At 42.3% G+C, this 26714-nt stretch overlaps 1 protein-coding gene across 1 annotated transcript in view; it reads right to left on the bottom strand.

The window, feature by feature from the left end:
* The window catches only part of GLI3 (GLI family zinc finger 3), a 208881-nt gene extending 199869 nt beyond the window's left edge, over positions 1–9012 (bottom strand). The window contains exon 1 of the mRNA XM_082753540.1: positions 8989–9012. The gene's annotated coding sequence lies outside the window, so the exon portion shown is untranslated. The remainder of the gene's footprint in view (positions 1–8988) is intronic.
* Positions 9013–26714: the final 17702 nt, after the last annotated feature.

Here is a 26714-nt window from a genome sequence, read left to right as displayed (position 1 = left end):
TCAGGAAATTACAGTCTCTCTCAACCATAAAGGACCCTTTATCAATTTTATCAAAACCAGTTACACTGTTCCTTGGGATTATTTAAGGATATAAAAAAAAAAAGAAAAAAAACTGTCTTGTTCAGACACATTCAAATGCAAAATTTTCGTGAGACAATTCTATGCTATTATACGGGAGCTGTTTCACGCTGATTTATACAGGCTTGATTCAGGTACATTCAGCTTCTAAAACCCACCTCGATTTCAGCATTGCTCTTCATCAAACCTGCTGGCAAAGCTGCACTGCCAAAGTTACCCCTGACAGCACTCACCGAAAAATACACGAGTAGTGCTCAGGTATTTTCAAAAATATATTCCAGTTGCAACACTAACCTCCTCCTGGTACACCAAACCATTTTTATAACAGCTATAGGAACTAATCTAGATGCTATATGTTTTCTAACTAGTTTCATCTTTCCTCAGTTCTTTGTAAGCTCAGTCAGAACTCTGCAAACCCCATTAACTACTCCTGGGCAAATTTCATGCAGATTCGTCCCTGTTGAGCCAGCTGGTCACAATGAGACTAAGACTGATACAACCCAAGCAAAAACTTAAGTCTTATTGGCAAAAAAAAAGTCTTATAACCACTAAGAATAAAAATACATCAAATCACTAATATATTGGGGGAAAAAAAAAAAAGGTGCCTTATACTTCACAATACTTATCTCTGTATAATTTACATGCATGATTTATAAATGCGCTAGTTGCGAACTGCATACTTCTAAATCTGTTTTGAAATGCAAAGTAAAATTAGAAAAAAAGACAAAACAAAATGATTGGATCAGATAGGCAGATTTGTTGCTTGAAATTAAAAAATACCCCAAGTTATAGGGCACCATATGTATTAATACAATCTTTCCAAATTCATTACTATCTGCTGTCTTTTCCTGTGGGTTGCTTTCCTTTGATTTCTTTCCCCCATAAAGACTGAAAAACAAGTAGACCTAAAGCCTGGTTAATGATGATCTGATCTGTTCATGATAGGTTAAATAGCTTGTGGCAACAATAATGCAGGATCACAAACACAAAGGCAATCAGCTAGGCAAAGCAGTACTATTATCATCCTCGTGATTAAGATCCTAAGTGAGAAATTATTCTATGGAGTACATTGAACTACTGATCAAGTGTAATAATTGCTTGACTCCAGAGGAATTACATTTGCTTACATCTTTCTGGTGCAGATAAACTGAATTGCCAAAAGTTACAAAAAAATATTTAAAACATGCCCACATACAGCAGGATCAGCAAAGATGAGAGTGACAATTTCTACTGAGGCAGCACCTCGGCTGCACTTCATACACATCACCCACATACTCCTGCAAGTAGATTATCTCTGCTCCTGCTACGGTATTTATCTTGCTGTTAAGTGTAACTCCAATTAAATGTTTTTACTATTACTTCAACAGATTAAAGCCTGTATCTAAATAAAACAGCTTTCCACATGGAAAGCAGTGATTCATAGTTTCTTACCCAGGAAGAAACAGAATGTAATGGATAACAGGACTGTGGGATTTGGGTCAAACTGCCCGACTCCTAACAGCCCCTCTCTCCATCCCTCACAGAAGTTGCTGTCTGGGGACAAGCAGCACAAGGCTGAGGGTTACTGAGCTAGAACTTACAATACATTTTAGTGGCTTTTCATTTCAGAGCTGATACGTCCTCTGAGGTTAAAATTTATAATCCAGCCATTATCCAAGACTCTTTAGATTTAGTAACTGAACTTTACAGTGAAAGACCCATACCCAAACAAAACAAACTATGCTGTTAACACTGCATCTAAATATTTACTTTAATCAGATGGTCTTGGGATTCTTTCTATTTCTCATTTTAACTTTGACTCTCTTACAAACCATCTAATCACAGAAAATAAAACAAATTTTATTTCTTAAAAAATAGGAAGTGCCACATACTTTTCAAGTCTCCAAATCAGTAAGTATATACTATGGCAGGAGAGGGAGAGTGTTAAAAACAGCAATACGCTTACCCTTCACAAATCATAACTCCTGCCCAATTAAACTAATATTGTTAGAAAATTCAGAGTAAGCTTGTTTTGCAATCCTGCATGCCCTTGTCCTTCAAGCTGTAGAACAGGAAAAGCTCTAATAATTATGTCAAAATAAGATTACCTGTGAAAGAATTAACGTGGAGGAATAATCTCCTGTGGACTGTTTGTAGCAGCAGTAGGGAAGTTTGAATACTTACTTTGAGTTAAGTCTACATTCACTTTTTGCCCATATTTTTCTTCAGGAATTCAGTAGCACTAAATCCAAAACAAACTTAAATATTAGCATAGTGACTTCCTTCTGTAAAACACTTGTTTTATGAAACCTGATTTAGAGCATTCGTATGCTCAAGATTTGAAGGGGCAGGAATATGCCCAGAGGAAGACAATCAGCAAGTCTTGCTGTGTTGATAACGAACCCTACGACTTCCTGCACTGATACTGTTATTAGCACCAGAAACATTTATGCTGAGGGTATACAAGGCTTTCTACTTTCCCCTCTCGCTGGTATTTCAACAAACAACCTGGTAAAGCAAAATTACAAACATTTGTAATGGCTCTGCTTTGCATTATCATTTATTTAGTTCCTCAAATAAGAAGTCGCTACAACTGCCACAGAAAAATGCCAAAATATTCTAATTTTGAGAGCTAAAGCTAACCGTGAATTCCAGTGGCGAGACCATTTTCTTCCCACTTTTTGCTTTATGTCATCAATCCCAACAGATGAAAGTTTCTTTAGAATCAAAACTAGACCTATATATCAGTGTCAATCTATACAGGAACTAAGCTCAAGGAAGAACATATTTAATATACAGCTATTGCAGAGATGTGCCTTCTGTTTTCAACTTATGATATGCAAATGAAAGAAGAAAAGACTGTATCCGGTATTTTACAATTAGCATTTTAAAACGAGATTAAAGGACTCGAGTAGAACGTTCTTGAAAGCGCCATGTTTTGATCACCATTCCCACTCCTGGAATCCCATTTATCTGCTCAGCACACTTTCAGGTTACGGGATGCCTCGATCCAGAATTTCACGTTCTAACCCAAGACAGATGTTTTCACAAGTAAAAGGAGCAAGGAAAGCTCCGCACAGCCGAGAAGGACTTCAAGTGTGAAAGGTACTTTATAAAACTTTATCTTCAGCTTTTACAGTTTATTTTAGGTTTTACACCTGTCTCATAGTAGCAGTAAAACTGTATCGTGATTCCTTCAAGTTTTTTTTTTTACCTTGACAAAATACAACAGCACAACTCTGAACTGCTGCAGTACAAACTGCTTCAAAACCCACTATCCCTCTTCGAATCGTGTAATCACAGCATTATCCAGCTGTCTGATTTTCCAAGAAAAAAATCCATAGTGACTTGAAAAGATAAGGAAAACCACACCAGACCACATGCCCTGCTAGTTATGAATCGGTAGTGCTAGGATTTCATTTTAATGCAGGCAGTTCAGAACAGCAGACATTGTACTGAAGCGACACTAACTCGATCTGTGTTTCTGACTATTCGGTTTCAGGTATTCATACATCTTATTTAATGAAGGCTTCATTCTCTCAGCAGCTGGATGAAGTACTCTTTACACACAGTTGATTTGCTTGACATTAACAGATTTGTATATAAAGAAAACAGAATTTCGTACAAAGCAGCAAACGCTGCTGAGGGGAAGCTCACTTCTTGAACCACTGAAAGGTTAGTTGGGTCTGTCAGCCCTAACCTAACCAGCAGGTACCAAAAACACACAGCAGCATTTTGAGCATCATTTTAAAAAGGGAGTATTGGTCTTGGTAATCAGTGAAGGAAAAAAAAAAAAAGAAAAAAAAAAAAAGGAAAAAAAAGGAAGGAAAACAACTGACAGAACAGTGACAACTTCAGCTAACAAAATTATTCCACCAGATCTCTGGTTAGTGGATTCTGATCTTACCAGTTCTGATACCCAGCAACTATTAGGAGACAAATGTGTTCTCTCCCAATTAGTTTGTCCCTTGTTGCAATCTAGATGTTATTGCAGGCATTTTTAAAGATCAATGTACTGTCTTGTTTCTTTTTGTGTTCTTAAAGAGAGAGACAAACCAACTCTTCAGATCAGCAGCCAATTTAATTCGCATTCAAGGTAATGCAGGTACAATTTATATGTACGGCGTACACCACAACAAAACCACAGTGTGATGCCAGGGCAATCTTTAAGAAAGTTTTCCCCTAGATCTCCGCAGAAAGCAGCCTTAAAAGAAAGCAGGGATTAGAGTGAGCTGGAAGGTAGGGAGGGGACTTACCTCAGACCCAGCCAAGCGGAAATCAGAGCGGTAATTCTACAAGTCGGCAGAGTACACTTTTAGAGCTATAATGGTGTGAAGAAGTGCTGGGCAGCATTGCCTGAAGGCAGCACTAATACACTGATGACTAATGACTGGGCCATGCAGACAATGAATTTGGGGGCTGAAAACTAACAGAAACCACGCAGCACCTTGACAAATGGGCTTTCAAAATTTCATTCATTGAATAACCTTTAAGCACAAAATTGGCTCAAGTTCTCCTGGGAATAACATGACACATGTTGTTGGACAATAAGTATTTTCCTTTTTAATTAAAACTATTACACCAAATGCATAAACATGATTACAGGGAGTGAGATATAAGAGTTAACTCTTTCAGAGCTAGGAAACAAGGCAAGACCCAGAATGCGAGGTGCAACACCCACCCTTCCTTCATAAGGGTCAACAAATCCCAGGGTTAACTACCTGACTCACTGAAATTCACCACTGGCAGAATACATTTTCCCTTCTTTGACACTTAAAGGAGAATAAGAACTTCAAAGGTATGTTTAATGAGCTGCTACAAATACAATTGGTTAAAAGAGGCTCAGAAATTATGTACTAAAAGCTATGCTGTGCTTAGAATTACAACAGGAGAAGTCTCGATCTAAAGGGCCTAGTCAAAGTCAAGCCCCCATAAAACAAATCAAGCCTCACATAAACTTTGTAACCTTGTGTACTGACAAACACATTAAAACAACAGAATCACTCTTTAAAGGGGCTCTTTTTTCAGCGTAACTCGCCTTCCAATTTGGAAATAGCAATTTTGGCTATTTTTACAGACAGAATGAAATATCTAAAGTGTCTCTAAATTAACAAGTACCACTTGCCCTAGACAGCATCGCCTTTAGCAGCTCCTAAAAACTTCAGAAAAGGATCTTAAAACAGGAAGCTTAGTGAGCTCATAAAACTGTTGTTGGAGCCAGGAACACATAGCATATTTAATCTGCAAACTGTGAGAGTCTACAATGATTTCAGCAAGATCTGAGGCATGCCCTCAAGGTTTGCTGGGATCTGGGATTAGGGAGTTGATAAGAACCCTCTACTGCCCATGGACATGTTTTTCTTCTGCAGTTAAACACAAATGCATAGAGACGTTTGACTGCTGCTTGGCGTTACTGCTCAAGTTATATAAAAGCTTTGCAGCTCCTTTTGCTGTCAATATATCAAAGTTAAAAAAAAATCATCAAAGTGTGAAATTTCATTTAAAGTCTTTGCCAGTCTACAGCTCTATTTCACAGACCTATCAAATAAAAGTAAAGATGAAAAATACACTGAAAGAACTTGAAAAGTTTGCAGCAGCACCCATGCCCTATTTTTGTTTATTCTGTCTCATTTTATTTGATTTTAAAGTATAACAAATCAATTGCCTTATAAAAATGACAAAGTCTAAAGGGAGGATGTCTATAAAACCTATGCTTAAAAGACAACTTGAAATCATTATTACAGCTGAACCTTTTGTTGAATAAAAAGCTTCCTCTGTAGCCATTTTAGCATTTTAATTGCCTAACTGCAAGTTGGCAGAAAATTTCCTGAATCTTCCAAAACAATCAGAATGACTACAGAATATGAGTGCCAGAAAAACTAAAGCCTTCTTCAAAGTATTCTTTAGCTAGGGATTTACAACAATTGCATAAAGAAGAAAAGTCTGACTTTTAAGATAATCTACTATAGTCTAAAAGCATTAACATTCCATTACTAAGGTTTTCCTGAGGATTTCATGACTCATTGATTCACTCTTCCTTCAAGTCTGCTTTTTCTTTGTACATTACTGTCTCTATATAGCTGAGTGCATGCAACACTGATCATTAAACTGCTTCCTTCCATAACTCCAAATAAATCCTGCTTTAATAACCATCAGATTCCTTATTTATCTGGCAAAGATGACTAACTTTTCACTAACACTCTGCAACACAAAAACATGCCATTCCTTGCTTGAATACACAGGATGAAATTCAAACACACTGCAGAGTGCAGGTAATGAAATAGCCTTCCCAAAAACGAGGCAGGAAGTGTAACTGAAACTTTTGAGGGTGGGTATCAAACGCACACATTTATCACGTTAGAAACAAATAAATAAAAAAAAAATAAGTAATCTGCGAGATGAACAAATTCCATCTCAAAACTTTAACAATTTGGTTCCTCTAGCACCAACTCCAAAACAAACAGAAATGATTTACAACGATCAATACTTTAATTTCTCAGTTACAAAATGTTTTTGTGTTTGAAAATACACAATGTACCTTTCACAGCTGAAGATTACTTATAGCCGTAAACGCTGTCTTGGCCACTGCATGCGTTCTCAAGCCAAAAACATTACTCCACTTAGGCAGGAAAATGCAGGTGATGTCTTTGTTTTGTAGTACTTCCGCAGAAATGCCTTGGAAAACAGCATGTCATACTGAAAAGCATGTGCAATTATCTGAACGCAACTGTGCATTCATTCAGGCACCTTAAGCCATAGTTTTACTTCCACTTCTGCTTAAAAGAGAAAGAGTGTGCGTACACTAAGGGAGCGCACTTCTTACTCATTCCTCTTACTCATTCAAAATCACATAATCCCGCTTTTAAAAGAAATAGTCCTCCCCCTTCACGCAGCCTTCTCTCATAGTTACTATTATTTATGTTTTTAAAATTGGGCTATACACCAGGCTGATAGTATTTACATACTAGCTAGTTAAACCCAAAGCTTCATTGTATAAACAGACTCTCAGGAGGCTGCCTACAGTTTACATTGTTAGGCTCATTCACCATTACTTTGGCTATATATTTCCTCAGCTGAAAACGCAGTGGTGTGGTCAAAGCGATTTTCACATTTTAAGGTTACTTTACTTTTAAAACACAGCATTCGTCTTCCTTCAAAATAATCGTGACATACGTAATTAAGAAAGTGTCAGATCATCATTAATTTTTAATAAAGGACCTAAATGAAATAATTACAGGAATCAATCAGTGAGGCACCTTTCCAAATTACAATGCAATTGCACAAATATTCAAACTACTTAAGGCTAGTTCCTGCAGATTTCACTACGTAACCTCGCTCAGCACCAAAAGCAGTTTTGTAACACGGAGGGAGGACGAACTTGCTGATTTCTCACTATTCTGCTGACTTCAGCGCTTTCAGAACAGGTACCCGCAGCGCGCGCAGAAAGAGGGGGCAGCGGTGCCCTCTGAAAAACGTTTGTTAATTTAATTAGCCGCATTATCTCAGGGCCTCGGAGAAACTCCACTTCCAAGTTTCGCCGCAGCACGCACAAAAGAAACGAAGTGTGCACGTCGAAGCTTAAAAAATCACGTTTATTGAGCCTTGCAAATCAAGCGGGAAGTAGCAGGAGCGCAGCGGCAACCAGCATTTCGCTGTGGACGGCCAGCCAACGCTCCTTTAGTTAAGTAGCCTCGAAAACGTGACACTGTATATCAAGTGGACAGCTATCCGTACCTTTGACTAAAAGGCTCTCTGAGATCCGTACAGCCCATCATTTCAAACTGAAGTGGCAGCTGGAAAATGTGGAACAGCTGGCAAGGAGCTGAGAGAAAATGTTTTACATAAATATATCTACATACGAACTGGCAGAAGGCCACGGACGCTGTACCCAAAGGACCAGATCAAAACTATGCACCAGAGGGTTAAAAAAAAATAAATAAAATATATGGGGGGTGGAGGTGGGGGGTGTGTGGGGGGGTCCTTTTACCTTTTCTCTTCACGTGGTGTGTGAGGGTTTGGGAGTGGGCACTGCGGCGGGCGAGCTGGCGGGGAGGAACAGGAATTGTGTGTCAAGGGCCCGGCTTGAGGGCTCCCTGGAAGCGCCGAGCATCCACTTTCCTCCCAAGTTTTACTTTAACTTTTCCTCCCTGACTTTAACTTTCCACCCCCAACCCCCACGCGGGGCGCCCACCTCAAACACACCCCGAAAAAAACAAAAACCCACAAACCCCACACACACCGGGGAGGGACGCAGCTTCCCCTCGCCCCTCGGGCTGTGACAGCGCCCCCGACCCCATTTCATCCCCTTTATTCCCCGTTAAAGTTTCCCCACACACACGCACACCCCAGCGCCAGCCATTTCGGGGCCGGACCCCCCCCGGGCCCTGAGTTTGGGGGGGGGGGGGGGAAGGGAAAGGGGTCGGGGGTCGGCGAGGGGGGCTCGGAGCCCGGCGAACAAAGAGCCCGCCGCCCCATATGGGGGACGAACCTGCCGCCCACGACCCCACAGCACCTATGGGTGAAGGGGGTCGGGGTCTCCCGCCCCCCCAAAGGGTGGTAGCGGGCAGGGGAGGCGGCGGGGGGGACGTAGGGGGGGGGGTGCTGGGTGCTGGCTCGCCCCCTGCCCGCCTCCCCGCACTTTTTTGGGGTTTTTGGGGGGCTCTGGTAAGCCCAGCTCCCAGCCTGAGTGCTGGGCTGGCATCGCCGAGCCGCTCCGAGGGAAAGAGCGGAGGAGGCGGGGAGGGGGGGAAAAGAAAAAGAAGCAAAAAGAAGAGGGAAAAAGAAAAAGCCGCCGCCTCGCACCCAGCAGCCCAGGGGGGGGACACACACACAGGGGGACACCCCTCGGTCCCGTCGCGACCCCCCCGGCGCTGTTTTGTCTCGGCGCGGCCGCCGAGGAGGGAAATAAAAGCGGGGCGCCGTGGTACTCACGTGTCGGAAAAGTTGTCCCTCGCCTCTGCTCGCCGCCAAGTTTTACAGATGTTGCAGCGCCAACGCCGCCCCCTCCTCCCTTCTCCTCCTCCTCCTCCTCCTCCTCCTCCTCCTCCTCCCAGCGCTGCCCCCTGCCTCGGAGCAGGGGAAAGGCTCCGCTCCGGGACGCTCCCTACTCCTCAGCGCCCTCCGCTAAACTTTCCCCCCCCTCCTCCCTCCGTCTCCCTGCTCTCCCCTCCCCGCCGCCCCTCGGCCGGGCTGGGGTGGGATCGGGGTGGGACGGGGCTGGGATGGGGCCGGGACGGGGCCGGGATGGGGCCGGGCGGGCTCCCCGAAGCGGCGGCGCTGCCGGGGGCGGCGCCCCGGGGTGCGGGTCGGGCCGCGGCCTGGCGGGCTGCGAGGCGCCCTCTCGGCATGACACCCCCGCTCCCCCTTCCTCCTCCTCCTCCTCCTCCTCCTCCTCCCCCCGCCGCCATCCCCCCGGCCCGGCCCGAAGGCGGCGACAGCCCGCCCACAGCCGGGAGGCAGCGCGGGGCGACGCCGGGCTCCCCCCCGGGGCGGCCCCCTCCTCACCCCCCTCTTCCTCCTCCTTCATCCTCCAGCTCGTCCTGCGTCCCCAGCTGCACCTCTTCCTCCCCTCCCCGGCCCCAAAAGCGAGGATTTGGGGGACAAAACGCGCCCCCCCCCCTTCCCGGTGGGCTGCAGGCTGAGAGGAGCGGGGGGCTTGAAGGCAAAGTTTCGCCGAAGCCGAGCGACTTGACCTAAAAACAGCGATTTTTGTGGGACCAGACGGAGGGGCAGGAAGGGTGGCAGCGGTGCCCACAGCTCCTCCCGGCCTCCCTGCACGACTCCCCCGGCCTCAGGCACGGCAGCTGCAGGGGAAGCCTAAAAGAGCACCGGGCTTACTCCTTCCCCTCTTCCCCCTCCTTTGGGAGCAACACCTCGGCTGCAGACCGCTCCCCCGATGCTAAAATAAAAGTCTCAGAAAACATAAACGAGCCATTTCCACAGCCATTTTCCATCAAGCCAAAGGCGGGGCCAAGGAAAAATGTATATATTTAAGTTGTTGCCATCACAATGTCAAATGCTTCATAGGCACCTTTGTTCATAACCTGGCTGGCAACAGCACCGAGCAGAGATAGTTACCGATGTGATTCAGCAAGGTACCCGAGCTAGGACTGCCCCAAGCACGTCCCACAAAAATCAGCAGTGCTCCAAGACAGGCCCATTCGCTCCCCAAAAATGAACGACCAGCCTTTGACACTGTGCGTTTGATGAAGCTCCCCTTCACATTGCTGTCGAAAAGGTGCAGGGTTTTATCACAAAACAAAGCCGTAGTCACTCTGTGGTTTGGGGAGCCTTGGTTCAGGATTTTTTTTTTAGAAACCAAGAGAAGGCAATCTTATCTGACCCAAAGGCCACCACCACGTGTCTGAGTTTCCTGTTGTTTTGTTTTGCTTTGCTTTCACCTGGAAATATTCTCTGGGTGAGGAAAGATAGCTTTGGAGAGATGGCTGTAATTCAGGGGTGCCTTAAGCCCCAGCTGTGCCGGGCATCCTGGTTTGTGAGCCCACTTCACGGTGCCGGGAGCACCCTGGCTTTGAGGACAGACACACAGCAGCTAGACACCCCCACAGCCAGGGAGAGGTGCATGTCCTCTGACCCGCCTCACACTCTAGGGCCAGCAGATCCCCCAAACCTGGCTCCTGGGCACTGGGGGGATCATGGCATGGAGAGGGCAGCAGTCTGAGAGCCCAGCACCATGATGCCATAGCCAGCGATCTGACCATGAACCAAGGGGCAAATCATGGCCCTGCATGTGCAACAGCAGAATCTGAAGACAGACACCAAGAGCTGACTCTCTTCCACCTTTTTCATCTCAGAGGACTTCCTTTTTGAGTCCTGGTATATTGTTAGCTGCCTCATCATACTGCAATAGCTATATGGCATTGAGGACGTTTTGGTTTAAATACACATTTATAAACAGGAGGGTGTTCAGGTAAACCTCTAGTCACTTTAGAGGTCAGTTTAAGAGCTATATGATTCCTTCAGATCATAGTTCCCTTTTTTCCTTTTCTCTGTACTGCCTATTTTATATTGTTGCAGGTTTTTTTTTTTTTTCCTCAAACTTTTTTTTTCAGTTTGGATAGTGAAAGTCTTCAAAAGTAATAGGGGAAATTAACTTACACACAAGGTGTTACTTTATAAAAGACACAAATTAATCTGCTTATCAAACCAATTATAATTCAGTATTGATGAACTTAAGATACTAATTTTGTTAATAGAAAGAAAAATGTCTGAACAGGGCTATGATTTTAAAGTTGAGGACAGCCCTTCAGATCAGTACAGCCCTCTTGGACTTATGAAAAAAAGAGCTTCCTGTTTCCTGGGAGTGTGGACATCTTGTTATATCATAAAATTATATTTCATAGGGTTGGTTTTTGGTGGTGATTTTTTTTTTTTATTTATTTATTTATTTATTTTATTTTCTGATTCACACCAGCTCCATTTAAGGCACACATTTCTGATGTAAACAAACAAACGAACCCCTTTCATTACAATCAAATTCTATCAAAATTAAGACAGTCAAGAAATTTTAAAAACTAAAGAGCAGTTACAATGCTTTGAGCTCTGTTTATATGGAGGGGAAAAAAAAAAAAAAAGAAACAACAACAACAACAAAAAACTTCTGATGTATTTCTGAGCAGTGAAAGTCTTGAGAGAACACAGAAAAAAACAACGAAGGTTTCTGCCTGTGCCTGTCTGAATGGTCAGGCCAAGCAGAAAATAAAAAATGAAGGAGAGAGGGTGACATTTGCCATTTGAAATGTATTGTAAATGTTTCAACACCTTGACAATGAAGCACGTAACAGAAGCTTAGAGCATCCAAGACCCTTCAGCTAAGCAAAATGAAAATGGGCAGCTCTGTTGAGGGAGTTGCCTTTCTTAAAATCTTTCATGTCTGCTTCAGAGGAATCGAACTTTAAAGAGGCAACAGCAAAACAAGAAGTATATATTAACAAAATGCATTGATTTTTCTACACATCTGTACTGCCCCTCCAACTGCCCGAACTGTGAGACTTGTCTATGTTGTTTCCCTGCAAATGGGCACTGGCTCTTACAGCAGACCTGTAATGTCTGCTGTAATGGTCAGTGCCCAAACCCATCTCTCTGACAGAAGATGCCACAGCCACGGGACATTTCTGCCAAAACTTGTATCATGCACAATCCTAGTGCATTTCTTCAGTCTGCCTTATTTCCCCACTTCTTCTCTGACTATGCCTTGAAAATAACAGGTTGTGTGCTCATGTTCCCCTTTAGCTGCAGGTAACCTGCCAACACCAGTTGCAATGCAAGAGACCTGACATTAGGTCACACCAAGAGCTGGTCTTCTTAGCGCCACCAGCAGCACCACCCTCCACTTTCTCTCCAATGCCAGTGAGCATTTGGCCCCTGGAGATTGCCGTCTTCTGTATTCCTGGTACCTGCTACCCCTTGGGCTCCTCCCCCATTATACACACACACAAAAAATTTGAAGCACTGGCACCCACCTCCCCATTGGCAGCCAGACCCTCAGCTGCTGCTTCTTGTTATCCAGGTAAGTGTCACCCCCTAGCAGACAAAACTATCAAGACAGTTACTTTTCTTGGTGTCCAAAAAAATAAAAAATAAAAAATAAAACCCTATTGGAATAAATCCTATGAAATGGGCACATCTACTGTGCCTTCTCAGGGTCTCCCTGCAATGATCTCAGGGAGCACAGGTGAAGTACTGAAGTATGGAAACACAGCACTGATTTCTGGTCATTTTTGCAATATCCATAAAGCAATATCCATCTGGACAGATTGGAGAGCTGGGCAATCACCAACCACATGAAGTTTAACAAGAGCAAGTGCTGGGTCCTGTACCTGGGATGGGGCGACCCTGGCTATATGTACAGACTGGGCAATGAGATACTGGAGAGCAACCCTGCAGAGAGAGATATGGGAATTGTGGCTGACAGCAAAGTGAATATAAGCCAGCAGTGTGCCCTGGCAGCCAGGAAGGCCAACCATATCCTGGGGTGCATCAAGCATGGCATCACTAGTCAGTCGAGGGAAGGGATTGTCCCACTGTACTTGGTGCTGGTGCAGCCTCACCTCGAGCAGCTCTGGGCACCACAGTATGAAAAGGACATTAAACTGTTGCAGAGTGTGCAGAGTAGGGCAACAAAAATGGTGAAGGGCCTAGAGGGGAAGATGTACGAGGAGCGGCTGAGGTCACTGGGCCTGTTCAGCCTGGAAAACAGAAAGCTGAGGGGGGGACCTCATCACGGCCTACAGCTTCTTCGCGAGGGGGAGTGGAGGGGCAGACGCTGATTCTCTCTCAAGAGAACTTGGCTGCACAACTTGCAAAATGTTGCATGGCTGTCTAGCACAGCACAGAGGTCTCAAGAGATAGCTGGTGGAAGAAGAACAGAGGTATGAGGTGGTAGCAGGAGAAAATCCTCCAAGTCTGCAGGAGGAGAAGCTGGGGATACAGGGAAGGGTGTGTGGCCTAAAGTAGGATATAGAGCTGGTACATGGAAGTCAACAAATTTTGGGGGGACGTAATCTTGCGAGATTTCAGTGGAAGAGGGACTGATCCCTTGTGATCAGGATTATCTTTCTACTCCAGCAGATCATCTCTCATCCACCGTCCTTTCTTTCACTATTTAATCTAAGTAATCTAGCTAGCTATTTATACCGTACCCATCACTAGGTTTGAATGTCTTGCAATAAAATCAAACAGATCAAGTGATATTTGTGAAATAATGATATTTTCACTCACTTTCCATCTTAACTACATAAAGATAACCTCTTCTTTATTTATTTTAACTTTGCTGTGATTACTGAAGGAAAAGTAACGCAAAGATGTGTGGTTTACACATGGACCAAAAATGCATTCATTTCTGCAGGATTTTCTATACTTGTGGGCTGGCTACAGAGAAAGCCTGAGCTCTCCAGTTCTTAAGTATAAACTTTTGTTTAAGATACTTTTACCCTCTCTAATTTAATATATAGTTGCATTAAACCACGTCATTATTATGAACATTGATTTCACAAGAAGCAAGTTTTCTTCCAATAAATTTAAACTTTTTTTTTTTTTTTTGAGGGGGGGGGAGGGGGACACTGGTTTATATGAGTGTAAACATATCAAGTAAACAAGCAGAGGGAGTTTCCTATGTTTGCTATTTAAAAGAAACTCTACATACTAATTATCAGGTAGGAAGCATACAGGGAAAAGCAGAGTCTAACAGGCTGCTTCCAATAAAGACACCAAAATAATAAAATTCCACTCAGAACAAGCATAAATAATCTGTTTATCTCCTTTTTGCCATGCTATAATAAGAAATGAAATTGCTAATGGTGCTGATATTTAGGTTGTTATAATTAGCTAGATCATCATTAACATCCCCTTTAAATGATCTGGAATAGTTTCGACCTCTCTCGAGAGAATTGTCTCAGCTTCTCTCCTGACTGAGTGAGACGCTGAACTTCACCTACAAGGATTTGGCAGTATTTTGCAAGGTGTAGTCACAAGCCCTTCTACAGGGCATGGAGTTTACAGAGATTCTTCTGCTGGCAGAATTTAACCCATTTCCTTGAATGAAATAATCAGAAAAAAAAAAGACAGTTTTCCTAGTATATCCAATCCTACTTTAACATTACCTAGTACAGTTGTGTCTGTCATGGTGGGAAATATCATATATATAAAGGATCCATCAAAATGTCTTTTTTTTTTTTTCCAGCTGTTGATGCAGTGAGTTGGAAATATGCATTCTGAGGTGAAACATGGCATTCAGGCATTCCCCAAAGAAATGACTAGGTTTTTCCCTAAGCTTTAAATCTACTAGCCCATATTTTAGAGTTAAAGCATTCTCAAATACCACAGAAATCTTGCAGTCTTCAGACTTTTCATCAGGTTCTTAAACAATTATTTTAATAGCTAGTTGATACCCACTGTCATAGTTCAAATGAACATACAAGGGATTCATTTGCTTTTTCTTAATGGCAACAGGAAAAACAGATAAACGGCTCCTAAGCAATTTAATCTTGGCCCTACATATGTATAATGAGACCACTTAGTGAGCATTTCTGGGTATCTTTTTCATAGTTTTAATGCTTTACCACTACAGCAGTATCCCCAGTTAAGGTTGTCCTGCGTAAAGCGTGACAGTAGTATGTTAGTTAGCTTTCCATGTGCTTTCAGGCATCCCTGGGAAGTGCTGGTTTATCCTCTCTGGCCACCTGGGTGCAAACTCAAATCACGTCAGGAATCTAGCTGGTTTACTGGCCTTAATCTGTCCTCGATGGACATTTGTCCCTACAGAAAGATGCAGCACAACATATTTGATGATATCTAGACAGGTGACATCTGGGATTAGTGAATCTAAGGAATGAATTTCTCATCCACCAAGATCTCATGTGATCTATCTATCTATCTATATCTACCTCTCTTAATCTCTCAGTCTCACATCCATCTGTCTGCACCTCTTGCTGGCTTAGTCCTGTTGTGAACAAGGCACTGAGCTGCGCACTCCCCAACTGGATCAAATAAATGCACACATATTGCACCAGGTGATACTTTGGAGGGATTGTCGGTGACTCTGCTCCCACCCTTAACCCTGGCATCATGCTCCAAATCTGGCGACAGTCCAGAAATACAGCAAATCTAGCTTTACAGCTTCTAGTAATAGATGAACAATGCCATGCAACAACATAAGGCTGTTCTGTTGGTAAAAAGTTAGTACATCATGAAACGCTAACAAGCTTGAACAGTCAGAACTTATACCAGATGAGAGATTTTCTGTTCGCCTGCAGCCAGCATACCTGTATTTGGTTAATTCAACAGAAAGATAGTCAAATGTTCACAGAGATCAAGCTGCTGCTGGTGTGAGGCCCAGCAGTGTGCAGAGCTCTTGTTAACGACAGAGCAGTCACATGCACAAATATGTATGCATGCACACATACAAAAATCCTTTTATAGCCTCTCATCTTTCCTATAGTTATTTTCCCTTGCTGGTCATTTGCATCAGCCGGTTTGAGCCCTCCCTTTTCCTCTCCTGCAATGAAAAACATTCACAAGAACCTGGGAGGAACTGGCTGTTCTGAACTTGAAACACGCTCCCTCTTTTTGAAAATAGCCTTATATTTAGTTCTCTGGTACTACTTTTAAAAAAAAAAATGTATTAATCACAAAACAGCTGATGATAGAAAATACAGTAAAGTTGAGCTCCCTCTGTCTAAATTTAAGGCCCTGGTCTGAAAGACTTAAGTTTTCAATATTACACCTAGCTAGTTACACAAAGTGAGATAAGCAAGCTTTGTTTCTTCCTAGGACCTAGCAAGCAAAGGCACAAAAGAAAGGCTGAGAAACCTGCAGATATTTGGGGAAGAAAAGACTGTGATCTTCCTACCTTTCATCACACAAATTCATAGAAGTCTTCCATGGAAGTTTGGAGAGGAGTCCCAGTGCAAAACCTGCCTTCTCCTACTCTGGTCCGGCTGTGATCCGAACCCCTGGCACTCTGAAGTCAAACCCAGTGCCAGGTGGAAGCTAACAATCACTGAGCTTCCCAGCAGTTTTCAATGTCCTTCAGCAGCCAGGGACACACATGTGCCTGTAGGTCTTAAATTAAAGCATAAACGACATTTTGCCTTAGCAACTTTTTTTTTTTTTTTTTTTCAATTTTTTGTCAAATAAGAATCCTGCTTCCTAAGCCCGTCCAGATTTCACTCCACAGCACTGAAGTCAGTGGAATTTTTGCCATGGGTTTGGATGGGCATGAGGGAATGCAGCTAATTCGATTGAATTTACTGGAGTTACCCCCATGCTTAAAGTAAATGTCAATGTTTGGTATGTTTGCAGCATTTCATCCTAAGGAAGCTATTTGGAAAATAAAAAGTAAAGGAGCATTTGCCTTATGAAATTATGACACTTTGTCAACAGGCATCTAATTTGTCAACTGTTGGCAAGAAAATCTGAGAGCTACCTAATAAATTGGAAGAACTGTGTGTTATTTTGCTTGAACCTAAAAGGTTTCAGTCCTTATTGTGGTTTAACCCGGTCGGTAGCTAAACACACAGCCATTTGCTCACCCTCCCCATTCCCTCTATGGGGTGGGGGAGAGAAACGGGAAAGTGAAGCCCGTGAATTGAGATAAATACAGTTTATTAAGACAGGAAAATAATAATAACAATAATGATGATAATAGTACTACTATTAATAATGTGTACTAACAAGTGATGCACAATGCAATTGCTCACCACCCGCTGACCGATGCCCAGCCTAACCCCGAGCAGTCCGGCCGCCCCAATGCTGGCTAGCCACCCCTATATATTGCTCAGCATGACCCCAGATGGTATGGGACATCCCTTTGGCCAGTTCGTGTCAGCTGTCCTGGGTCTGTCCCCTCCCAGCTCTTGCTGCACCCGCAGCCTGCCCGCTGGCAGGACAGAGTGAGAAGCTGAAACGTCCTTGGCTTGGTGTAAGCACTGCTCTACAACAATTAAAACATCGGGGTGTTATCAGCACTCTTCTCAGCCTAATCCAAAACATAGCACCCTACCAGCTACTAGGAGGAAGATTAACTCTGTCCTAACTGAAACCAGGACAGTCCTGTAGTGCTCAAGCAAACAAAAAGCCTGTGAAATTTTACTTGAACAAACATTGCAGGCTGGTGCTAACTTGTTATTGGTACTGACACAGCCCAGGAATTGGCCAACCAAGAGAACACAAGGAAAACAATGTAAGATGTGCTATAATATATAGCCCTGCATTTCAAGCTGGTAAGACAAAACCAAACACAAGTTTTGAAAAAAAATATCGCAAGAATTACAGTTTTTAGGTTGGAAATATCACTTCAAGATCTGTATGTTTACCCAGCACAGTAAGACCAATGCCCCTTCAAAGGCACTAGAACATTTTGCAGTGGAGACCAACCATGGTTTTATGATTATCATCTTCAGTTCAAGGAACCACCACAAATAGCTATAGAGAAAAAGCAAGCTTGCAAAATATCTCAAAGTGAAAAATAAGCTATTAAAAATAAGACAAACAGACTAGAAAAAATACCAAGACACCAAAAATTGGTTCCAGGTATTCATTTTACATGCATTTAGTGTTAAGCAAGCAAAACAGTTTTACACAATCCAAAGGAAGAATGCCAAAAACTATAAATGGTATCCATCCTATGTTCACCATAAGCTTTCAAAATACTACAATAAAATACTACACCATCTATGGTGCAGATGGATGATTCTTTTCTCTTTTCCTTGATCTATTATTTTACCCTGTCAAATTTATTCTGACTTATATTTTTCTTCCAATTACCATTAGAGTTAGTTGAACTATTAGGCTAGGTTTGGAAATCAGATGTCTGCCACTTTTCAAAACCTTATTTAATATGAGCACAAATGGGATCTAAACTGCTTTCATTTTAGGTAGCTTTCTGGATATGTTGTGTGAATGACGCACACAGTACGAAATACAGCTGAAATCTCTACAGTTCCTTCTGCTTGTTCAATTTGGCCAGGGTTTCTTAGTGAAGGATATGCTGTAAAAATTGAAACTGTTCTAGGCTTGCAACTTTTGCTTTGCAGCTGCAAAGGCAGGGAAGACATGGCTAAAGCAGAGTGATAGCCAATGCTCACATGATTCTGGGGTCTGGAGTTTGAGATTAATAAGAATGCGCAAAAACCCATGTGATATAGGATACTTGAGCAAAGAATTGGATGTCTGAGGACACTGCACAGGTGAATTTAAGAAGGCTGATGGGTCCTTTCCATTTTTGTAAATAGATAAAGCAGAAGAAATTCATATGCAGAAGGCAGTAGTAAGATCCCAAGATCATAGACAGAGAGCACAGCTCATCCTTCACCATATACAACTTCAAGACTAACAACACCATGTCCCAGGCTTAGATAAGATCAGCTAATTTATGGAAAACAGGAAAGTAAAGAAATGATGAGCAGACAAGAGCTTTATGGAGAATTTGCAGCCATGATGCTGTCTCTTTCACCTAAACAGATCAACTTTGGTCAGTGCAGGCCTGTGTTCAGAAGAGCTCCTTCCTCACTCACAGTTATGAGCAGACCTCATGTCTACTCCACTTTAAGAGGCTAAAAGCTCATTCTCCAGCTTGAACCTTCTTATCTGGACACCCTTGACAGTCCTCACATGGTGATTCACCCCTCCTAGAGCAGGTGACTAAGACAGGGGAGATGAATCAGCCTCTGGAAACCCAGGGCTGATTTGTCTTGCTGTCTGCGAGGAAGTCACTGGAGGAGGTCAGGCGCAGGCATCCAGCTGCCCCAGTGCTGCCTGGTGAGACAAATCCCACCTGGGCCCTGACATTGCAGCTCCCTGAGAAGTGCTTTATTCCATCTGTGCTTCCTTCCTGGCTGCCAGTGACCTCGTCTCTGACTTCTGCATCTGCCCTCTTCACCTTTGCCTGATAAAAGCCTCCCATATAATACTTCTACTATGATAACATAAAAGGAACCCTGCTCATGAAGGCTCCTCAGCAGTATAGACTACTGCAAGCAAAACAATCCTGTCCCTTGTCTTCTATACCTGCTTCCTGAAGAAACCCAAGGAACATGAGATTCTTCAGCTCAGTGCAAATGAAAAACCCGCCTAATGCTCAGAGGTGATAACCACAATAATAACATCATTCCTCAGACACCCTGGAGCCTCCTATGGTGAGCCTTGTTTGTACAGGAAACTGGGGTAACGCAACGCTGAGAAACAATCCTTGCTGTCTTCTGTTCCAACAGCTGAGCTGCGAGCTCCTACCTGCCATCTCCATACCGGGAAGGGAAGAGAAGCACAAGCAATGAAAAATAAACAGAAAACATCCAACCATCACAGCAGACCTCCAAAGTTTGTGTGCAATATGACAACGAACAGGGTTCACTCAGCTGCATGGCGCTCGGGAAAGGTATGACTTATGAGCAATGTGGAGGAGGAATTGTTCTGAAGTGGAGTGCCGGAAAGCTTAATTTATAGTTATGCCCCCCAAATCCCATTTAGCAGCCAAAGCATGATTAATTTGTTCTGCCATGTTGGGTTGTATAAGAGGGTGTGCTGAGCCCTGATATATGAGCAGTCTAATATCACTCACTATATCAAACCATTACAAGCTCCTTCTTCCAGAGCTCAGCCTGCTCAAGGAGGTTACAGACAGCTAGCAATCCACCTTTGGTGTATGATCTTAGATGAAATTTTATCACTCCTTATATCTATTCATAAAGAACAGAAGCAATGGACAGAGAACACACAGTTTATTAAAAATTTCTTGGATCATACATAAATTCTTTTGGTATTGATATTCTTTATGTACCACACAAAAAGCAGCATATCTTTACGGTCTAACCCAGGCAATTTCCATGGAACAGGGAGAAAATGCCTTGGCTTCAGAGTCACAGATGCATTATACATTTATACATACTATTCCAGTAAGCTTTTTATAAGGCCAGGTATCAAACTGTGATTGATTGGTGTGTTCTGCTCCTTCTGCCAGGGCTAAGATCAGTGGGCCATATTCTGCAGCCCTTATCCAGTTGCCTCTCTGTGTTTTACTGCCTAAGTCTGGGAGACATCAATGAGAAAGCTACCCTCAGCAAGAAAAGCCAAATAAAGACTTCAAAAAGTGGTCCTGTATTTGGTCTGCTATCTTTTGAAAATCTATTTAGATGTGTGGTAACAAAAGGAGGCTGCAGCTTCTCCAGACCCTGAGTTTTGAACCGCACAGATTGAAGTACAGAGGCAGACCAGCAGCCTGTGTCCCAAATAGCAAAAAATCAGAACAGCAGCCTATCCTCCAGGGAAGGACGAGGACTCACCTCTTTATGAAGCATACAGAGAGATGAATTTTGCTACCCAGCTTGTACGAGGCTGTTGTGAGCCTCGTGGGCTGGCAGAAATGCCAGGGGCTTACTGAGGGGCCTGCCTCCCTGGGCTCTGCTGGTGGCTCCCTCTTTTAACTGGGGTAGCATCAGCAGGAAGGCTGCTCCTGACACTTGGCAGGGGATGGGAGCCAGCCTCAGGACACTGTGGGCTTCACAAACCACAGCCAGTGCCAGCACCGTGTGCCCAGAGCAAGACAGGCCAACTGCAAGCAGGTCCCTGCCTTTCAAGCCAGCTTCCAAACGCATCTGAGATGGAGCCATGGTGAGGGTGGGTGAGGCAGCGGTGAGTCTGGAGGTGATAAAGGCATGAATCACAGGAATGAGGTCTGCTTTGGAGAAAAGGTAAGCACAGATAAATGTGAGGAAAAGTGTCCTTCTCAATTACAGCTGGATTCCAGCTATCCAGCAAGAAGTGGAAAGCTAACCAGAACTGTGAATGTGAGTAATAAATGGCAGGTACACGCCCTTCCAAAGCGGCAGATATTATCCCTACCATAACTTCTGATTGTTTTCCCCGTGTTATTAACAGCAACGCACTCTTATCTGGATGGCACCGCAGCCAGCTGGCCTTCCTCCAGGCCCCAACCTCGCATGCCATGGGAGACAACCAACCCTCCTAACCATATTGGAAAAGACAAAAACACAGAGCTGCATTTTATCTGCAAAACCCAAGACAAAAAGCAACCCACGCTTCTTCACTACCTGCCTGATCAACACACAAAACAACCCGCTCCTTAGAGTGGCTCTGGCAGCTCCAGAAGTGAGTGAGAAACCCTTCTGTGGAAAAACCCGCAGAGGACTTTGTGGTGAGCTGGAAGGCACACACGTGGATCTGTGCCTTCAGCAGGTTCCCCTGCACTTACTCCCAGATCACTGGTGAAGCTGCTTCTACTTAGGATCCATTTCACGGGCTGAGAAAACCTTCCTTTCTACAGGGCATAATTGTGTGCGTGTTTGGTTTTGTTTGTTTGTTTTGTTTTCCAGAACATCATAAATGCCTGAGCATGTTCTGGCTTGTACAACAGACATGTAGTGATTTTCTTAATTTTGTCTGAAATACATGAAAAAAAAATATATATATATATATAATATAATATATATATATTATATATATATATATTTTTTTTTTTTTCACTGATAAAGAATGCAGAACTATGGGACTCATACAACAAAATCTCATTCCTTCTTATTTCTGGAGTTATTTCTCTAGTGTACAACTGAGACCAGAGTACCACTCTGCTGGACACAGTAGTCATGAAACTAAAAGATAACACTTTCTACTAAAAGATAACTACATCAACCTTACTCTGTTATGTCTATTTCAATGCTGACCTTACCTTGCCTCACCTTTCAAAAGGCTGAAAAATTCACAATTTGTTTCTCTTAATTTAAAAAAAAAGAAAAATATTTCCACCAAAGCAACCCTGATGACAACCAATGGGCTGCCAAGAAAAATAAATATGTATTTCTCTGAAACAATGTTATCCTTCTTCACAATACCGACCTTTGATACAAGGACTGCTTTGAAAGCATCATCTCCCTCTTGCTATTTAAAGACAGGGTAGGGAAAAGCTTTTGAAACAGTGTCAGGATGGACATGGTCCACCTTTCATCATATTTCAAATGGATTGCCTTTGAAATGTAGGTAGAGGAAACCACCTGACTGACACCCACCTTCTCACATCATTTGCTAAGGTTTTTCTTATCATATAAAAATGCTACATCTGTTATTGAAGTTTCAAACATATACGTAGGCTCACATTTGCACATGAACAAATATGCAGGATTTCCAGTCCGTGAACTGGCTGTGACACTGGGGAGACTTCTCATGTGTTTGTGGGTAGGCCACAGCCCAGATTTAGGGAAAAAATTATAAGTGTTTGAAGAGTTAAATTTTTCAAAGATAGAGTATTTAGAATAGTAAATCTTGTTATTTTTAGTGTAATGTAAACATCTAAATACCAAACTGGCTTTGGGAGCATCAGCTTTAATCTTTGTGAACAAGTTTTAAAATTTTCTTTGTCATCTGACCAAAAAAGCTTGATCTCTCCTTTACAGAGCTCAGAACTTTGAATTTCTCTAATTGTATGAGTACGTACAAACCAGGAGAACTTTGGGATAAATAGGCTGCTCTAGTTTCACTTCCCAACATAAACAACAGAAAAAAAAAAAAAAAAAAAAAAAAAGAGAACATTTTTTTATTCTCTGACGTGTTGGTGTTTAGGAGGAACTCTTTAAAAACAGGTATGCTTGGTTTACATCATCCTAGAGCACATTCAGAGCAATTCTGCTGAACTCACTGAAATTATCTCAGTGTAAATCTGGTTTCAGTGAGAGGCTTGAACTAAAATAAATGTATATGTTTTGACCGGTCATTGTAAAGTTAATGTTTTTTCGTGAGTAAACTCAGAGGGCCAGACTCACAACCGATTTCGATGTCATTGCATTCGCTGCTTACATTAGCGGTACATTTGGCTCAGAATCTTCTCAAGTGGTGTATTAGCCAGACAGTAGATCAATAAACAACACAGATAAACAAATATCTTCTTCAGAAGTCTGCAAGCATTTCTGCAGAGGAAGGAATATGACCGTTAGGATGTTCTTTAAAATGTAAACACGTCATTATTCAGACGCTTAATTCCCCTCTTAGACCGCACAATAATAAATACAAATAAACACTTAAAATCTGGTTAATGTTCTTCAGAGCAACTATCAAGCTATGATTTTTTTAAGGGCAAGACAATTCTATTTTCATTCATGTTTCCTCATTACCAGCACTTAATGTTTTTGGTCAAATGATCCTTTAAAGCTGAGTATCCTTAAGTCCCACAGGAGACAGGGAGCACCTCGGAGGGGTGATGACCAGGCTGGCTGCTCATTTTGTGTCCTGAGCTATTTGCAGATTCAGCCAACATTTATGCAGTTAATCTATCCAAGGGATGGTTGCCCACAATTAGAACAGAATACAGTGCCATAATCATCCAAGCCACTCTTTTTACATCCTTAAAAGATGTATTTTGAAAAGATTTTTGCCTTTTTATAAATATTTTAATAGGCATAATGCAATTCTGCCCAAAATATCCATACAGGACACTCAGTAGGAATCCACTCAGTGTTTATAGAAAACCCACTTCCATTAAGACACTGATCTTTGTCAGTCCCATGAGTGCTTGGCGTAAACAAGTTTGCTGTGTCTGTTCACACTACCTGTCCCTTTCCTTCCTCCTGGAGTCTGCAGCACCACTGATACACCTGGAATGTGTGAACCCATTTATTTTCCAACCTTTGGCTGCTTACTACCCTGTCAGGCTTTGCCTCTTCTCTCACAGTGGGAAAAGCTCTTAAAACCTTGTGGGGAGTAACAGGGCTGCTGGGGCCAGACAAGGAAATTCAGCTCCAAGCAGAGATAGGGAAGTTGCCTGGTGATGGGAGGGATTCATTAGGGAGTGATGGAAAGTGTTAAGGGTGGAAGGAAGAGAGAAGGCACAGGAGTGGAAGGGAGTCAGACATCTGGACATCTGGTTGGAAAACTCAGGAAATGTTAAAAAAAAAAAAAAAAGAAAAGGAGGTTAGAGACACATTAGTCCATGGTTGGCTCACTTTCATGCGATATAGCTGTAGGATGAATTGGGGTTGGAGAGGTAGGCTAATACATGAAGAACTGGAAGACTGATATTTGGAAACAGAAAGAGAGAAAGAGAGAGAGAGAGAGAGAGAGAGAGAGAGAGAGAGAGAGAGAGAGAGAGAGAAAGAAAGAAAGAAAGAAAGAAAGAAAGAAAGAAAGAAAGAAAGAAAGAAAGAAAGAAAGAAAGAAAAAGAAAGAAAGAAAAGCCAATGCAGTGGGAAGGTAATGCATATTCTTTTGCTTTGACTCATTTATTTTGCCTTTGTTTTTTTTCCATAAGACCTGGCAGAGATTTGCTCTGCCAGGGGCACTTCACCGTGCTGCTGCTCTCAGGTTACATTGGTCCCATTTCCAGCTACAAACAGACTTGTGGGCATTGCTGAACTGATGGGAAGAGCCTTGCTGGGGGTATGGTCAGGGCTGCAGACAGTGATGACCCAGGCAACTAAAATGCGTGGGAGAAACATGTATTTTCTACAAGAAGGAACCACTTTTCTGAGTATTCTGCCATGAAATGCCTTTGTGCCGCATGAAGCAGCAGCAGCCATGGCACAGCTGCTACAAACACTTTGAACAAGCCCATTTGGTTAAACACAGCAGAGTTTTAACTTCATTTTCTTAACCTTTCATGTTATAGTTATAGCTTTTCAGGAGGACAACACATACTAGTTTTTGCATTTCTGTAAATGCTGCTGTTTCAAATTTCAGGAACTCTTGCTTCTAATATTTTTCTTCCTTTGGCTATTTTATGTTCCTTTTTTTTTTTTTTTTTCCCCTGCATATTTGGATATTGTCCAAAGAAATTAATTAAACTTGAAGGACATGATATTTGTTTCTTGTTTCAACCTCTTTCCCAGATTCCTGCTGCTGGGCGTTGCCCTTAATTAACAGCATTTTTGTTTGAAATCACATACTTAATGATCCCTATGTTCTTGCTCTTTTGTTTGGTTTAGGGTTTTTTTTTTTTGTATTTCCTTCTTCTGTTTCTTTATTTTTGTTTTGTTGTTGTTAAAAATTTAAGCTTATTTATTTGTGAAGACTATACTGTTTATCCAAGTGAATAATATCTTTAAGTGGAAAAAGAAAAGCCAGGCCAATTTCGCTGTTACTTTACTGTCTCAGCTTAATAGCTCTGTGGTTTCTTTTCTTTTTTTTTTTTTTTTTCTTTTTGTGTGTGTTTCTAATTCCAGCTGTGCAACACACATCAAACCAGTCTGTGGTTATACTTCTTGGTAAACTACACTACTTAACATTTCATTTAAAAAACAATTAGTCTTTCTTCCCCCCAAGAAAACAAAATGAAAACTATAATAATATTCTTTCAGTTATATCCACAGATACTGGATAATTGATTTCCGCTGTACATTAAAAAAGCATTTTTCTGTTTTGTTGGCAACACTAGATCTTTTTAATTGAATTAATGTTTCAAAAGGTAAACTGATTCAATTAGGATAACTTTCCAATGGAAATAGTGAGATGCAACAGAAACCATTTTTCAAATTTAGTTTAGGAATCTTGCGTGACTTCCCCAAGAAAGGAAAGCATCCCACCCTAAATCAACTGGGGTTCATCTCTAAAAGGAGGATAGAGCCTGGTGGAACCACTCTGAAGCTGATCTGCTTGCAAAAATATTTTCTTCCCCGTGTTAATTTAAAATATATGTATATAAAGACACCTTTTTTTTTTTTCCTATAGCAAGTCCCATATCATCAAAACAGCGAACAGCATATTAAAATATATATATATATTTGACAAACTTTTTAGGGGTGCAAACTCAAGAGGAATTATTGTAATAGAGAATTAATGAGATCAGTGCAAAACATTTAAGGGTGTACCATGTCTTGAACGGAAAATAATGTTATGCCACCATCCTATGAAGTTTTGTTACTAAGAGCCTCCTTTGTTGCAGGTGGATGATACCATGCTGCTGGTCTGCCCAGGAACCATTGGTGACAGCACCTACACGAGGTGACCTACTGAGGCCAGTAACTGGGCAGTGCGTGCAACACGCCTCTCACATCCCTCCTCAACCTCTTCATATGCAGCAGAAAAACAGCTGCTTGTTTTTAGCCTGTGTGAGGATGTATGGTGACTTCACATGGAGCTTATAGCCTGGCCTTCAAAAAATCTTTTTCTTAATCATCATCAGACTAGCATCCGCTTTTGTT

This window comes from Aythya marila (genome assembly GCF_965140915.1).
Source record: "Aythya marila genome assembly, chromosome: 2".
NCBI classification, from domain to species: Eukaryota; Metazoa; Chordata; class Aves; order Anseriformes; family Anatidae; genus Aythya; species Aythya marila.
Note: the sequence above shows the minus strand (reverse complement) of the source record. Positions and strands in the feature narration are given on the sequence as shown.